Source organism: Rattus norvegicus, chromosome 5, assembly GCF_036323735.1.
Source record: "Rattus norvegicus strain BN/NHsdMcwi chromosome 5, GRCr8, whole genome shotgun sequence".
Classification (NCBI taxonomy): Eukaryota; Metazoa; Chordata; class Mammalia; order Rodentia; family Muridae; genus Rattus; species Rattus norvegicus.
The window spans coordinates 154,555,419-154,570,058 of NC_086023.1; the positions used below are offsets into that span (position 1 = coordinate 154,555,419).

General features: G+C 46.3%; 1 protein-coding gene across 14 annotated transcripts in view; it reads right to left on the reverse strand.

Moving 5' to 3' along the window:
* The window catches only part of Zbtb40 (zinc finger and BTB domain containing 40), a 69,439-nt gene extending 55,467 nt beyond the window's left edge, over positions 1-13,972 (reverse strand). For 5 of the 14 annotated variants that reach the window (XM_006239232.5, XM_039110411.2, XM_063288074.1 and 2 more), the window contains exons 1-2: positions 11,605-13,972; positions 541-648 (exon numbers count right to left, since the gene is read on the reverse strand). The gene's annotated coding sequence lies outside the window, so the exon portion shown is untranslated. Of the gene's footprint in view, positions 1-540; positions 649-3,106; positions 3,695-3,721; positions 3,807-10,038; positions 10,128-11,604 lie in introns of those variants that run through there. The other 9 variants (XM_039110414.2, XM_039110417.2, XM_063288073.1 and 6 more) reach the window with 5 other exon arrangements.
* Between the last annotated feature and the right edge of the window lie 668 nt (positions 13,973-14,640).

Sequence of the window (14,640 nt, forward strand, 5' to 3'; positions counted from 1 at the left end):
TGGGCTGCCTCCAACTCCTGATCGTTCTGTCTCAGATTCGAAAGTGTGAGCATGCACCATCATGCCCTGTTGGGAAAGGAAAACAGCCAGTGCTCGAGTACTCAGTGCAAGTGTACTTTAAAAGCACATTTATGTGCATATGTATTTGCAGACAGAACATAAAATATGTGTTAATGCTAATGGTGGTTATTCCTAAGTACTGTCTTAAAGGGGATTCATTGTCTTCTTCATATGATTCAAAATGCACCAGTTTTATTTGTCTATTCATTCATTCATTCATTCATTCATTCGCTCGCTCACTCACTCATTCATTTATTAGTGCTGGAGAACAAACATGGGCCTCGCACATGCTGGGCAGGCAAGAACTCTGCCACTGAGCCTTACCTCATGCTCAAATGTGTGCTAAACAGTCAGGGCACTTAAAAGAAATGGGAAGCCAGGGGCTTCTGGTATAGCTGAGTTGGTAGTGTGCTTGCCTAGTAGGCCTGAAGCCCTGGGTTCTAACCCTAGCATCATATAAAAAGGCACAGTGGTACATACCAATAATCGTAAACCCGGAACTCAAGACGTAGAGGGAGGAGGATCCGAAGTTTAAAGTTGTCCTTGGACACACAGTTTGAAGTGACTCTAGGATACTTGAGTTTCTGTCTATTTAAAAAAAAAATTAAAAACATGAGAAACTAAGGTAAGTCTGTGTAGACTGCTTCAATGCCAGGGTCTGACATAGCTCACTCACTAAACATTTACACTCCAGCTATGTGCAAACCTTAGTAATCAAGACACTGCTAGGAGGATTTTCCTTACATGTAGGGTGGGATTTAAGTCCACATTATCCAGGGAAAGAGAAGTCACAAATGTCTTACATTACCAAAGATGCCCAACTGCACCTTTTCTGGGGAAGGAGTTCTCTCTCCCCTGGCGTGGTTCAGTAGTAAACCAAACTACACAGGGCTGGTGTGAACCCCAATTGTAAAACAAACTATGTTTATGGAATTTGTGAGGGGCTCAAGGTTCCTCACCTCCCAAACAGGGCTACTGAAAGGCTGGGGGAACCCAGCAAAGCACGGCCTGTCAAGAGCACAGCAAGTGCTCCTGGATCAAGCACCTGCTGATCTCAGCATCCCCACCACCTCGACAGATCGACAGATCGGCAAGGAGACAAAGCCTGGAGAAAAGCGGGCTGGGGCCAGACGCCTCAGTGCTTGGTTACACATCTGTTCTTCCGAGAGACAGTGCCTCACTACTTCGTGTGACTCTAGGTCCTGGGGATCTGATGCTGGATCTGGTGTCCATAGGCACCTGCACAAATGTACACTAACCCACACATATACACATTAATTTAAAGTAAATCTATAAAACTATTTAAAAATTTTAAAAGAAATTCACGGATCACTGAGAAGGCTGGCCTCCACAACTCTAAGCTGGGAGCAGGCATCTGACTCCTACCCTGCCTCTAACAGCCACCCCAGGAGCAGGCATCTGACTCCTACCCTGCCTCTAACAACCACCCCAGGAGCAGGCATCTGACTCCTACCCTCCCTCTAACAACTACCCTAGGCAACTAACTGCTTTTCTCAGATTCTTTCAACTTCTAACAAAAGTCTTCTCAAGGCGTTCTACAAGATACAATGAAGCAAAAACATCAAAATAGCATAGCAAACTGCTCAAACCCTCTTAGCCGCTGACTAATTCATAGAAACAAGCGATTCTGCACGGCTATTACAACAGAAGGAGGCTCTGCGGGACTTAGGTGCCTTTCTGGGCACGCTGCTCTGATCCAGTTCATCCAAGATTACTCTTCACAGACTCCACTGCAAAATCCCCTGAGCAGCACAGCCGCCTAATGAGCGACTGGGGATTGTGACTGCATTATACTTAATGCCAACTTCCCCATCTTGCAGTCAAGAGTCTCAACAAGCAATCACCGCTTTAATGCTTTCAAATCCAGCCTCTTAGGTGTACAAAAGACCCTTGGCTTTGTCACTGATAGGCCTTTTGCTCTGACCTGAAAACCTGGATGACTTGCAAGTTCTCCTAACTTGATTATCTGAATACATCTTTCTTCGGCAGGGAATACATCTGGACGACACATTTAACACAGGGCCAAACTCCAAACTCCAAATCCCCATCTAATGTACAAATGAAAGCGCCCCGGCAGGGACCCAGTATCCCACTAAGTGCTGTGAAGCCAGAGGCTGTGTGCTCAGCAGTAAAGGTCTGGAGTGTGCCCTCTAGACATAGCTGCCCAGGGGTGAACTCAGCTTGGCCCCTAACAAGCTAAGACTTGAGGCAAGTTGATTATTCTTGGGAACTCGGTTTCCTCATGTGTAAAATGGAGATGATATCAGGGCTTGCTTGGCTCATGAGGCTCTGTGAGAATAATCTATCTACATAAACAAGCCCACACATATCAACAGCTCCTGTCGCACCACAGACGCTCATCACAGTGAGCTGTTACTGCTCTGCACAAGACAACTTTTCAAGGAGAAGAATATAAACATTCTCCCGCTGAAACGTTCGCGTTTGCTACTGTGCACCACCATTTTAAGTTATATTTTTGTCTTTGATATATATTAGATATTACAATGGCTTTTGAGAGCAAAGACTTGATACATTCCCACTCTCGTCTCACATAGCTGAATTAGGATGGAAACTGGCTAGGAAAGGGGGGGAATGGGATACTGTGAGGCCTCTCCTAAGAGCCCCAGGCTAGGATCTGAGTTTCATACAGACCCCGATATAACAGGACAAGGACTTCTCAAGCGACCTGGCCCAGTTCTGAGTCATAGCTGAGAGTTTTATCTTCAAGATCTTTGTTGACAGAAGTCTAGAAGAGACCCTTCCTGTTTCCTATCTTACACATGTAGCTGTGTCTCACATCAACTGGTCTAGGACATCCTGTGGACACCTACCATTCCTCAGTGTTAGTCAACTGGTGCTGGGGATTAGGCCCAGGGTTGAGCGAATTCACCCCAGACCTAAGTCCTTGTTAAATTCACAACAATAAACAGCCGTCCTGTGGTGCATGTGTTTATTCCAGTCCCACAGTTATCAAAGCCTTTGGAGGCCCGAGGTTCATAGAATATTGTGCAGAACTCTGAATTACCTATGCATATCCTTTGGTAAACTTTCATCTCCTATGCAAATGCTTTGTAAACAGCTGTTCCAGCAGTTGTTCAGGAAAGGAAAACTCTGAACACGTTCAGAACAGGTGCATTCTTCCCCAAATATTTTCAATCCAAGGTTGGCTAAATCCATGGATGAGAAACCCATAGGCAAACAGGGCCAACAGTATATTCTAAATGGTAAGCAATGAGGAAGACAATCTGGAAAGATGGAGACAATTGTGAGGTTGCCATAGGGACCCATCTGCAGTAGGTAACACTAAGCATTTCTTATACTCTAAGCATGATGTATAAGTATCATATACAAGTGGCATGACACAATCCTGAAAACCAGTGAGTCAGTTACTAATATTAACCTCTTTCCACTGAGGAAGTGAAGGCTTAGCAAGATGAAGAGATTTGCCCAAGTACCCAAGTCAGAGGGCAGCAGTCAGGAAATGAACCCACACTGTCTGATGCTAGAGATGACAATGTTACCAGAAAGTTCTAAGACCCAAGGCTGAGAACATTCAACTAGATGGACCTAGCCCTCTTGTATCTGGACAACTGCTCAGAGGTACCACATACAGAATAAACAAGGTGCTTGTTAAAATTACCTCAGAAAGGGGGTGTGAAGCTCCCGTGCGCAGCACTTACCCAGCATACAAGAGGCCCTGGATTCCATCCCCAGCACCACTGAAACTGAGGAAATGGTAAAACATACTTAGTCTCTGCAGTTCAAAGCCCTGGCACAGTGCAGACCTTAAACGCTCTCACAAGCCCACATGCTATAAGTGTGAGCCTCAGAAGAGAGCTACTGTGAGGTGGTGAAGTTTGGAAGGTGGGGTGTATGGAGTCTGGGCACTGACAGGGACATGTCCTAGAGGGGAGAGTGGACTCTGTTCCTCTGCACGCTCCTATCCTCACCACAGGTCCCAAACCAGCAGAGTCAAACGGCCACTGGCCAAACCATGAGCCCAAACTCTTCCCTTTTACGGCTTGCTCTCTTGGGTGTTTCATATGACCCCGTCCTCAGTTTCCCAGCAGTGTCTGTGAATGGAGTGTGCCTGTCTACACAGCAGAGCTTACTCAATGCCCTTCATGATGCCCAGCACTACTTGGTAAGACACTAGGCTCTCAGGGAGCAATGGCCCAGCTGGGAAGAAGAGCACTTTTTCTGCCTAAATCTGCCTTTTCTTCTGCCTTCTCAGAGAAGGCTAGAAGCACTGAATGACTCCAGACACCTGTCTTTCTGCACCATGTCCTACTGAAATGCTCAGATCACTGGACCCTCCGTACCCTTGTGCGCTCCACAGAGCAACGCTATTCTCCTCTCCTGTGCTGTTAACTTCTTCCTTTGTCTTTGAAGAATTGGGAATTGCTTTCATCTCTAGCTTTCCCCCAGTCCATCACCGGGGAGTATAACAAGAGGGTTATCTTAAGGAACTAACAACAAAAAAAAGTGTAGCTTCTCCACTGCCTTCACTCTGGCGAAGAGCCTGTGGGATTCCATCGTTATTTGCTCAAAAATGTTCAAAGGGAAACAGGGAAAATTTCATCCTCACCATTCTGCAGCCCAGGAAAGAAACCCAGAACTCTAGGGGCCAATTACTCCACCGTCTGGACTTTGACCTTCAGAACTCTCCCTCTGGTTCTAACCTGACTGGAACTGAGGGAAACTGACAGCAGAGGGCAGCTGAATGAGCAGCTTGTGTCCAGGGTGATCCCACTTAATGACTGCCAGGCCCTCAGAGAAACGCTCCAAAGTTACAGTGCCATGCAAACCTACAGGCTAATAGAGCAAACTTCACTGTCTCTGTCTTTAAAGTCTCTACCTTCTGACATCGGGCTAGGAGCTGGGCACTCCGAACCAGGGCAGCCCTTAGAAAATCAATCACGACTGGTGGCTCCAATAAAACCAAGGGGAGGGGCCGGAGCAGGCATTGAAGCGTAGCAAGGTTGGCTGTCTGGACAGGAGTGAGAAGCATTCTGGATGGGAAGCTTGTGCCAACGCTAAGAACACAGCCAGGCTAAGGACAGTGCTCCTGTCTCCTTGTGCTGCTTATCCCATGACAAGTGGAGCTGAAAATGTATAAGCGATCTGTAAAGGCTTTATACAGAGCTAAGCCTCACTTCCCTTGGCAGTTCTGGTATGGAGGCTTCAGCGTGTGCTTTCCCAAGCCTAAGAAGGAGTTTGCCGTAACCTTATCTTCAAACTAATAGACCGGGAATCTTTCTTCATAGTTTTTAGGAATGGGAGCTAGGAGCAAAGTTGGTTGATTCTAGTTCAGTGGAAAGCACCTTTTAGCATGCCCCAAAGGCCCTACCTACTACCACCATGACAGTAATAATTAAAAAAAACAAAAACCAAAACAAACCCTAATAATTGGGACCTTAAATAAATCTGTAATTGGGATCTGTAAAAATAAATACATAGGGCAAATAGACACGGCAGGTTGTCTGTCTATCTATCTATTTATCTATCTATCTATCTATCTATCTATCTATCTATACTAATAATTAAACAGGTCATAGAAACGAGAGGGGTCAGGGACAGTGAGGGGAGATTGTGGGGTGGAAGTGATGGGACTCACGTAGGAAATTCTTAAAAAATTAGATATTCAAATAATCAGGGCCAAAGTTCTAAAAGCTGAAGTCATTTGAGCAATGGACATGGGGCCACTGTGTGGCTTTTTGTTTGAAATGCGGATTGGCTCACAGGCTGCACAGCCTTCCTGGAGTAAACACGTATGTCCCTACTCAGCATGAGTGAAACTGGCATTCACTGGCTTCCACTTCTGGTTAGAGCCAGAAAATGTAAAAATCTAAATAAGATAGGTGAAAACTCCTTATTCAGGCGACTCTAACAAAGGGGTGGGGTAGGGCCAGCGGTGATGCCGAGTGGCCGTGAGGGCACACAGGGCATAATTATATAGTGCAGTGCATGGCCCTTTGTGCACGTTCAGCAACAGTCATTTTATTGCTGACATGGTAGTGCTGGGTGAGCTAAGGTAGAGAACGGCTCCGAGGCAGGGCTGCATAGGGGCTTCTGGTATGGAGTTCTGGCATGGAGAGCAGCTCCCAATGTCCTCTCCCTGTCACTTCTCCTTTCTAGTTTACTCGCCCACTTAACAGGTGGACACTGAGTTCTTCCTAATACAGGACAAAGTGCTAGGTACTGAACAGGAAATGGTAGAGACCCTAAAGGAGCATCTATGAACATGCATCCGGTTGCATATTAGAAGGCTGTTGCAGTGTCACGAAGCACTGAGCGACAGTAGCTTTGACTAGAGGAGAAAGGGAAGCAGAGACCAACAGACTAGGGGCTTAACCCATGGCAGCGTCTACCACCGCCTCCGGCTGACGTAAGAGGCGAGCGTGTAACCAACTCGTGGCTGCCATGTTGAACACATTAAAAATCACACCATATAAAAGATTAGCAGCGATGAAGCTATATGTGAGACTACATGCTGAGCATGTGCAAGGTTCTGAGTTTAATTCCTTGCACTAAAAGAAATACATCAAACTTTTTAAAAGAAGATACGGTGGCCCATACTGGTAATCACAGTATTGCAATGAAAAAGCAAGAGAACCAGGAATTCAAGATCATCCTTGTTGACATAAGGAACTCAAGGCACACAGGCAGGATCTGCTAACGAGGTTGATAAGAGAAACTGCCCACTTCTCACCAGTCTCCGATAAGGTCCTAACACTCACAAGGCATTTCTGAAGCATGCCCTTAAGCTTGTCAATTATGTCTGACCACTTCATACAAGAAACAAAACATAAAAAGGCACTTTCAGAACTCTAGAAGTCAAGGTCATAGACTGTACAAAGTGACTGGCTGTGTCACTTCACTCTGGTTGTTACATACAACATTCATTATCCGCTCTGCTCCTTAGAGGGGTCAAGGACCCTCTGAGATCTGATTAAAGTGATGGGCTCTCCTCCAGGAAGAATGAATAGCATTGGTGCAGATTCTTAGGCATCTTCAAAGGACTCATGGATCCACTGAGAGTCAATACGTCTCTGGAGATTAAAGATCTTGGGTTTTGTGGATCAGTTAGACTGTGTTTACTCTGGGTAAGGAAATGAGTTACGCGGTGTTGTGGTTCTGGGATCTGAGTTAAATGACATCAAGGAAACAGAAGGAAAGGAGCTTCCCTTCTTTGCCCTCCATTCCCTGGAGGGCTGCCAGGGTCTCACAGTGTGATTTCTGCGAATGAAATACTGTAGCTTGAAGAAAATGACAGCTTCATCTCTGAACATAAATGTCCTTAATATTTAACTCCTTCTTATGTGGTTAGTAGCTTGCTTCTCCACATTATCCAGATGACAGCTTTGGAAGGTAAGCCATTGGAACCAGAAAAGCACATAGCCCAACTCAATTTCCTCAGAAAACCAAAGCACTCTCAGGGTTGAGGGTTGAGAAAGGCTGAGGGCCAGTGCCTTCCCCCAGGGTGTCGGCCCAGGTGGTGCTGGGGAGGGCTTATGTGAGGAGTCCTCAGTATGAGGCAATAGGGCATACCAATTTGTTTTTCAATCTATTTTACTTCAGTTCAGAGCATCATCTCAGACAGACAGCCCAGGAAAACAAGCCGTACTTTGGTTCCTCCCAGCCTTCCTCAATCTCCAAATGCAGCTGAGTGTTGCCAAAGTGCGACTTGTTTTCCTGGGCTGCTGTCTGCACTGATGCTTTGAACTGAAATAAAATAGATTGAAAAACAAATTGGTCTGCCCTGGCCCCTCCTGCAGTTTCCTACCATGCTTCAAAGCTGGTGTCGCCACCTACTCTTTACTGAAACCCAACAGACCCAAATCACAAAGTAGAAACAGCGCAGCTCAGATGGGAAGGTCCCACCCAGACCCAAAATAGCCATTTAATTCTGGGCTTGCAGTTCAACACTGCATTAACATGCCACTCTGCGGCCAGCTCCCAGCTCCATTCTCTGGCCCGGGTGACATCTTCTGATGACATGTCCAACACGGTTACTGCATACAGTTTAAAGCAAAACCTGACATCCATTCTTTCATATGACAGCTCCAGCAAATCTGGGTTTAGCCCAGCCTGTGGTTTCTCATGCTCATTCTGTTCAAACCTATTCAAAAGGCCTGGTCCTTTTCAAGTATTCCATACCAAAGTACAGGATGCTATGTGTTTTTTTGGTTTTTGAGACAGAGACTTATGATGTTTGCTTTTCAGAGATCTGCCCTGTTCTTGCTTTTGAGTGCAGACTAAAGGTGTGTGCCACCAAGCCTCGCTTAAAGGATGCAACTTTATCGAGATGATTTTGAAAGGAAATCCACAATCAACTGCAAACACACCCTGTAGACACCATAAAGTATTTCCCCAGAAACCCCTAAGAAAATGCGGATATTGGCACTGAAAGTGTAGCTCAGGCACAGAGCACTTGCTTGCTGTGGAACAGGCCTGGGTTCCATTCCCGACACCCCCCAAAATGCAAGTGTCTCTGACAGAGGAACACAAACAGCTCCAAGCTTAAAGCACTAAAATGATTTAAACACTTTCTGTGTAGACAATTGTTTAACTTGGTTTAAGAACTAAATTCTGGGTTGATGAGGTGGTCAGTGGATTAAGGGTACCTGCTGCCAGTCCGTCATCTGAGGTCAGACTCTCCTGGTGGAACAACGTGGTGGAAGGAGAGAACCAAGTCCTGTAAACTCAATCTTCCTTCTTTCTCAATCGCACTGTTGCATTCAGACACTGTCATGGTTTGAATATGCTTGGCCCAGGGAGTGGCACTATTTGGAGGTGTGGCTTTGTTGGAGTAGGTGTGTTGCTATGGCATGGGCTTTAATACCCTCATCCTAGCTGTCCACTAGCAGCCTTCAGATGAAGATGTAGAACTCTCAGTTTTTCTGGCACCATACCGGCCTTGATGCTGCCATGCTCCTACCTTGATAATGGACTGAACTTCTGAACCTGTAAACCAGCCCAATTAAATGTTGTTCTTATAAGAGTTGCCTTGGTCATAGTGTCTATTCACAGCAGTAAAACCCTAAGACAGGCATCCACACCCGACCACCTACATTCTCCTCTCTTTCCTTCCCTCATTCCCCACCCCTTCTCTTTCTCTCTCTCTCTCCATTATTTAATGTAATTTTTAAATGATTTAGAAGAACAATTAAATTCCACTTGGAAAAGCTGTTCTCTAAACACTAAAGAGAAATCTGTCTTCCCCGCCTCAAAAGATAAAAAACCTCCTATCCTGCCACCCCTCATTTTGTTAGCAACATGTCTGAATTTGCACTGTTATTTAATACATGTGGGACCAAATTTGGGTAAGTATTTCCAAATAGATTAAATTACGTGTAATAGCAAGAACACTGTATCCAGCACTGCACATTGAAGCAGGAGGACAGGTTGCTTTACCAGTTTGAGACCAAGAAGACTCCACCTCAGAAAGAAAACTTGAGACCCATTAGGATATTTTCTCTTCTTCAGTGAAGACTTGTTTTTTTGAGGAAGCCGCACTGTCCAGACTGTAAGAGCAGACAAGGGCTGTGCGATGCACCGAGCCACCCAGCTCTGAGCTCTTGGTGTGAAACAAATTCCTAAGTATTTGCTCAATGGATGCTCAAAATTTGTATATTTACTATCCTTATGGATACATGAAGTTGTGGATTGGCTAGTAGCAGAGGCCACAAAATGTCAGGTGTGGCGTTACTCTTGTGGATCTCACAAGCTTGCAGGAAAGACAGCAGGTGGAACACAGCATGGCATTGATCTGTTGACTTCGGCTCCATGCTCCCTATGCATAAAACATGTAATACCAGCACCCCCACCCCCACCCCAACCCCCGGGGAAAAATGTTAATCCTAGCACTCTCTCTGTCACAGAGTAAGTGACAGTTCATGTTAAGCCTTAGTGCCAGTACCTAACAACGAAATTGCTCACAACAAAACCACTCACCTATGATGCTAGGAGATGGGTGTGTGAAATCATTCATTCTTGCTAGACAGGCAGGGGAGATGCACAATCTTTATCCCAGCATTCGAAAGCTGAGGCAAGAAGATCTCACGTTAAAGGTGAGCCTGGGCTACACAGCAGGCCTTGGTTTTTTGTTTTGTTGGTTTTTTTTAAGGAAAATTATTTGTGTGCCTGTGCATTACCCAAGCTCTTTCAAACATTTAAATACAACAACAACAAAAACCCCATCCAACCTGTTAAGTGAAGTCAGCAAGAGACATGCCTGGAACCCCACCACTCGGAAGACAGGAGCAGGACCTCAGACCAAAGTTGGACATATATATGAATTCCTATTATACGCTATATATTATCAATATAATATTTATTTCCAGGCTAGCCTGGGCTATATGAGATCTTGTCTCAAAGCAAACAAAAGACGGGAAATACTGCCACAAAAGAATCATGTCTACATTGACAGGTGAGCATAATTTATGCCAAGCACTGAAAATTTACACTTCCTAACCCTAACCCTAGATTGCTTAAACAACTATCACCCATATCAAGATTTGGATCCAATTCCAAGGAAGAACACTCCCAGAGGGAGAAAACTTAACAGTCTGAGGCAATTTGACCTAGGCTACCATACAGGGTGTGTGTGTGTGTGTGTGTGTGTGTGTGTGTGTGTGTGTGTGTCCCAGAGACAGGCTTACACTGCCAGCCCTATAACCTAGCACAACCTAAAACAGCACAATCACATTACACGTTTTATGAAGAGAAAATACACTGCAAAGCTACGTATAAACATAAAATAGATGGCCAACTGCACACACTGGGCAGATGATAACATTGCAAAGAATGAGAAACTACTAGCTCGACCGTGTCATGGAAGCCAGGGTACTGTGTCAATTGAACAGTAGCTCAATCTACTTGTGCCTGGGGCCAGGTCTGTAAAGCGCCTGAGAGAAATGACTCTGGCTTTATGGGCCTTTCCATCAAAGCCAAAAAAGCAGCCAGTCAACTGCGCGCACTCCCCCGCCCCGCGGCAGGCAAGCGGCCGGACAACACACTTAAAAAAAAGCAAAACGAACAAACAAAAAAAAAAACTAAAAACGAACATGGCTGCGTCTCCGTGCAATTTCACTTCTGGGAACTGAAGTTTTATTTTCTATGACTTCTGTTTTCCCATAACTGTTTTAAAACCGATAAACCGGTCTTGTCTCGCAGTAAACAAAAGCTGAGAGAAGGGAGGGGAGGGAGTCCTCGGGGCGCCGGTGTGGACAGCACAGCCCGGGAGCGGAGTAAAAAGGGTCGCAGTTGCCAGGCAGGGTCCCGCGTCCTCCCGCGGGACGCTACGACCGAGATTACGCCCGGAGTGAGGGCCGTCCCCGGGGCACGTCCGGAGGACAGCGGGTTGTGGCGGCTGCGACCGACGCGAGCCTAGCGGAGCTGGCTACGTGCGTTGCACGCGTCCCGCAGGGGTCCCGGGGCGCCCCTCACTCAGGGAGTCTCTGGAGCCTCCGCCGCAACAGGGGTCTCCACGCGGAGTCCCAGCGCCGTTTCTATGGTTACCTGTTCAGTACCGATTCAAACTGCCGTTCTTTATTGACAGCGCCATAGAGAACACGAACACTCCTGCCCGAAGGGAACAATAAAGCTTTCTCCATTCAACAGCGCTGGAGACGCCAAAAGGCAGCCATCTTGGGGCCGGGGACGCCCAGGGCCGTAGCCCGGATGTGCGCACGCCATAGTCACGTGTTGGGAGACGGTCTCGCGAGAAGGCGGTGGCTACATCACGTGCAGGCTCTCCACCAATGGTAGGCTCCCAGAATTAGTTGGTGCCTGGACTGCTCTTGACCTCTGACCTTCGCAACTGTACCTTGGGAGAACTTTCCTTTGCATGATCACCCCTTACCCTGCCACCTCTGAGGTTAGCAGCGAAGAGACAACAAAGATTTCTTTCCTTCTTTCATAACAGTCATGTGCGGGGCAGGGACGAGACTGACTTCTGGACTGGTCTTGGTGTGGGTGTACACAGCGTTTCTTTTGCCATTATTTTGACTCACAGCACCCCAAGCTGCTTTTGAACCCGGGCCTCAGCGTCCTGACAGTCAAATGGATGTGAATCAGATCCAGTTAACATCAGCCCCATCGGCGCTGGTCATGAAAGTTGTCATTGAATCACATGGAGACCTAATTGTCCCTGCTACCGATGCCCAGATCCAGGCTTCTGGTTGCAATGTCAAGCTCCCAATGTGATTACAGCTGTTCGATCTCGTCCCAGCACTGCTGCTGTCAGCTTGACTCAATGCAACACCTTTAAAACAAAAACCCAACCTATTGATCAGAGCTGCCTCTCGAATCGCTGTCACCTAATTTGAAGCTAGCGCCACGAACTATAAATTAGAACAGTCTGGGTCATTAGAGTACTCTAGCCAGCTATTCTATTTCATTTCTGTTGTGATAAAATACCCTGACAAAAAGCAGCATACTGAGTCGGGCTTGGTGACTCACCCTCTAAACCTGGGACTTTGAAGGCAAAGGCAGGCAGATCTCTGAATTTTGAGGCTAGCTTGGTATATATACACCGACACCGGGACACTCAGAGCTACACAATAAGACCAAGAAGAAGGAGGAGGACCAAGGGGAAAAAGATTTATTTCAGTTTACAATTGCAGGTTAGTCTATTACTTTGGGGGAATTCAAGGCAAGACAAAGACTTCAAACCGCTGGTCACATCACATCCACAGTCAAGAGCAGAGAGAAATTAATACATACATGTTCTTGCTTGTGCCCAGTTGGATTGTGGGCACAGTTCAAAACCCCTTGTCTGGGAATTGGTGCCACCCACAGTGGATAGTGGGTAGTCTGACATTGGTTAACTCAAGAGAGGGCCCCATGTGATTCTAGGTTGTGTCAAGCTAATAAATCAGCATTCCATGCCCCCTATCGGTGGTTTGTCAGCACTTGGCTACTTTTCTTGCCACAGTCAAACCAGTATTTGATAGGGCCCTCCCTGCCTGGTGAGCAGGCACCTGGTCACTGTTACCCAGGCAGATCACTGTCACCTTCAGCATCAGATTTATCATGTTCATAGCCTCTAGACCTTCACCTACAGCTGCTGTGAGTACCAATCCCCCACATCTAGCAGCCCCATACCCACTTACAGCAGGAGCCCCACAATGTGAGGCTGTCAGGTTCAGGAAATACCCATGACAGTGCTCAGCACATAGGACTCCCACAAGTAGGCACTAAATTACTGTGTTTTTAAAGAACAATATGGATACTGGCCACTGTTCTGTATAGACATGGAGTTGACTTGCATCTCAAGCAATAGGAATACCTTCTAAGCTCCTCTGTTTAACCAGGTTCTGTATCACATAAGGATTAAAAAGAGGAATCACAAGGAAAGAGGCCACCATGCACACAGAGTTTTCGTGACCATGGTTACCAGAGGATGGATTCTTTTTCAGTGCCTGGGTCAAACCCACATCTTGCAAATGGCAGTCAGTAGCTCTTCTGCTGAGCTACACCTCCCAATCTCAAGAGGGGGATTTTTAAAGCTTTCTTCTTATTTTAAAAGGAATATATGGTATCAGGCTGTAGGTTGGTGTCCTTATTCAGGTGAAGGCAGGTGAGGCCGTCACTGTGGGAGAAGGAAGGATGGGCAGGAGAAAAGTTTTAGAGAGGCAGAGGAGACCAGAAGGAGGAGAGAGGGCAGTGGAGAGAAGATGGTGGCAGATGTTAAGATTTCTCTCTGCACATTTATAGGTTGGTATGACTATTCTTAAGGGATGGATGTGTACAGGATTCTGTGCATCTAGATGAGCAAACTATATCTTATCTAGGTGGACACTTTATATCCTTATCAACTGGTTGTAAGTTAATTATGTGGATGTATTGTATATTAAGCATTTGACATATAAATCTGTTTGTTGGTTTATAGTTTGTTGAGTCATGACTTCACTGGGTTGTTGGGAGTGTGAGCAGAGTCCGTGACAGGAAGCCGTTTTAGGCTACAGAATGCTTGGGGCTAGGACAGCTGGGGGGCTGTGCTAGCACAGCCTGTGAAACTTGATGTGTGTATCAGGCATGGTAACAACCCACCAAGGGGACAGCATGTGAAAGTGGCTGACAGAGAAACAGGGCGCCTGAATCCTCATGGAGTAGGAACTCGCAGGAACCAGTTGTGCGCTTTTTTAATTATACCACAACATCAGGCAAAATAAATGTGAAAGTCATGGGTGCCTCTTAGATTGAAGGCTGCTTAAAATCAGATTGTCAGTGTACTCGTGTGTGTGTGTGTGTGTGTGTTTGCATATATGTCAACATTATATGGGTACCTGTTACCTGAGGGGGCCAGAGAGGACATCAGATCCCCTGGATAGGAGTTACAGATGCCTAGGGCAGAGATGAGCACTGGGAAGGAGACAATCTTCTGGAAGTGACTCGCCTACAATTCAGGAAGAAGAGCACCGCACCAGAAGGCTAGAGGAGGGTCCATGGTAGGATAGGGTAACAGAAAAGACCGCCCCTGGCTTCTGGCTGGTTGCCCCCGTGGAAGAATAAAAAACAATGTCTGGACCATCCACTACAATGCATCACTTT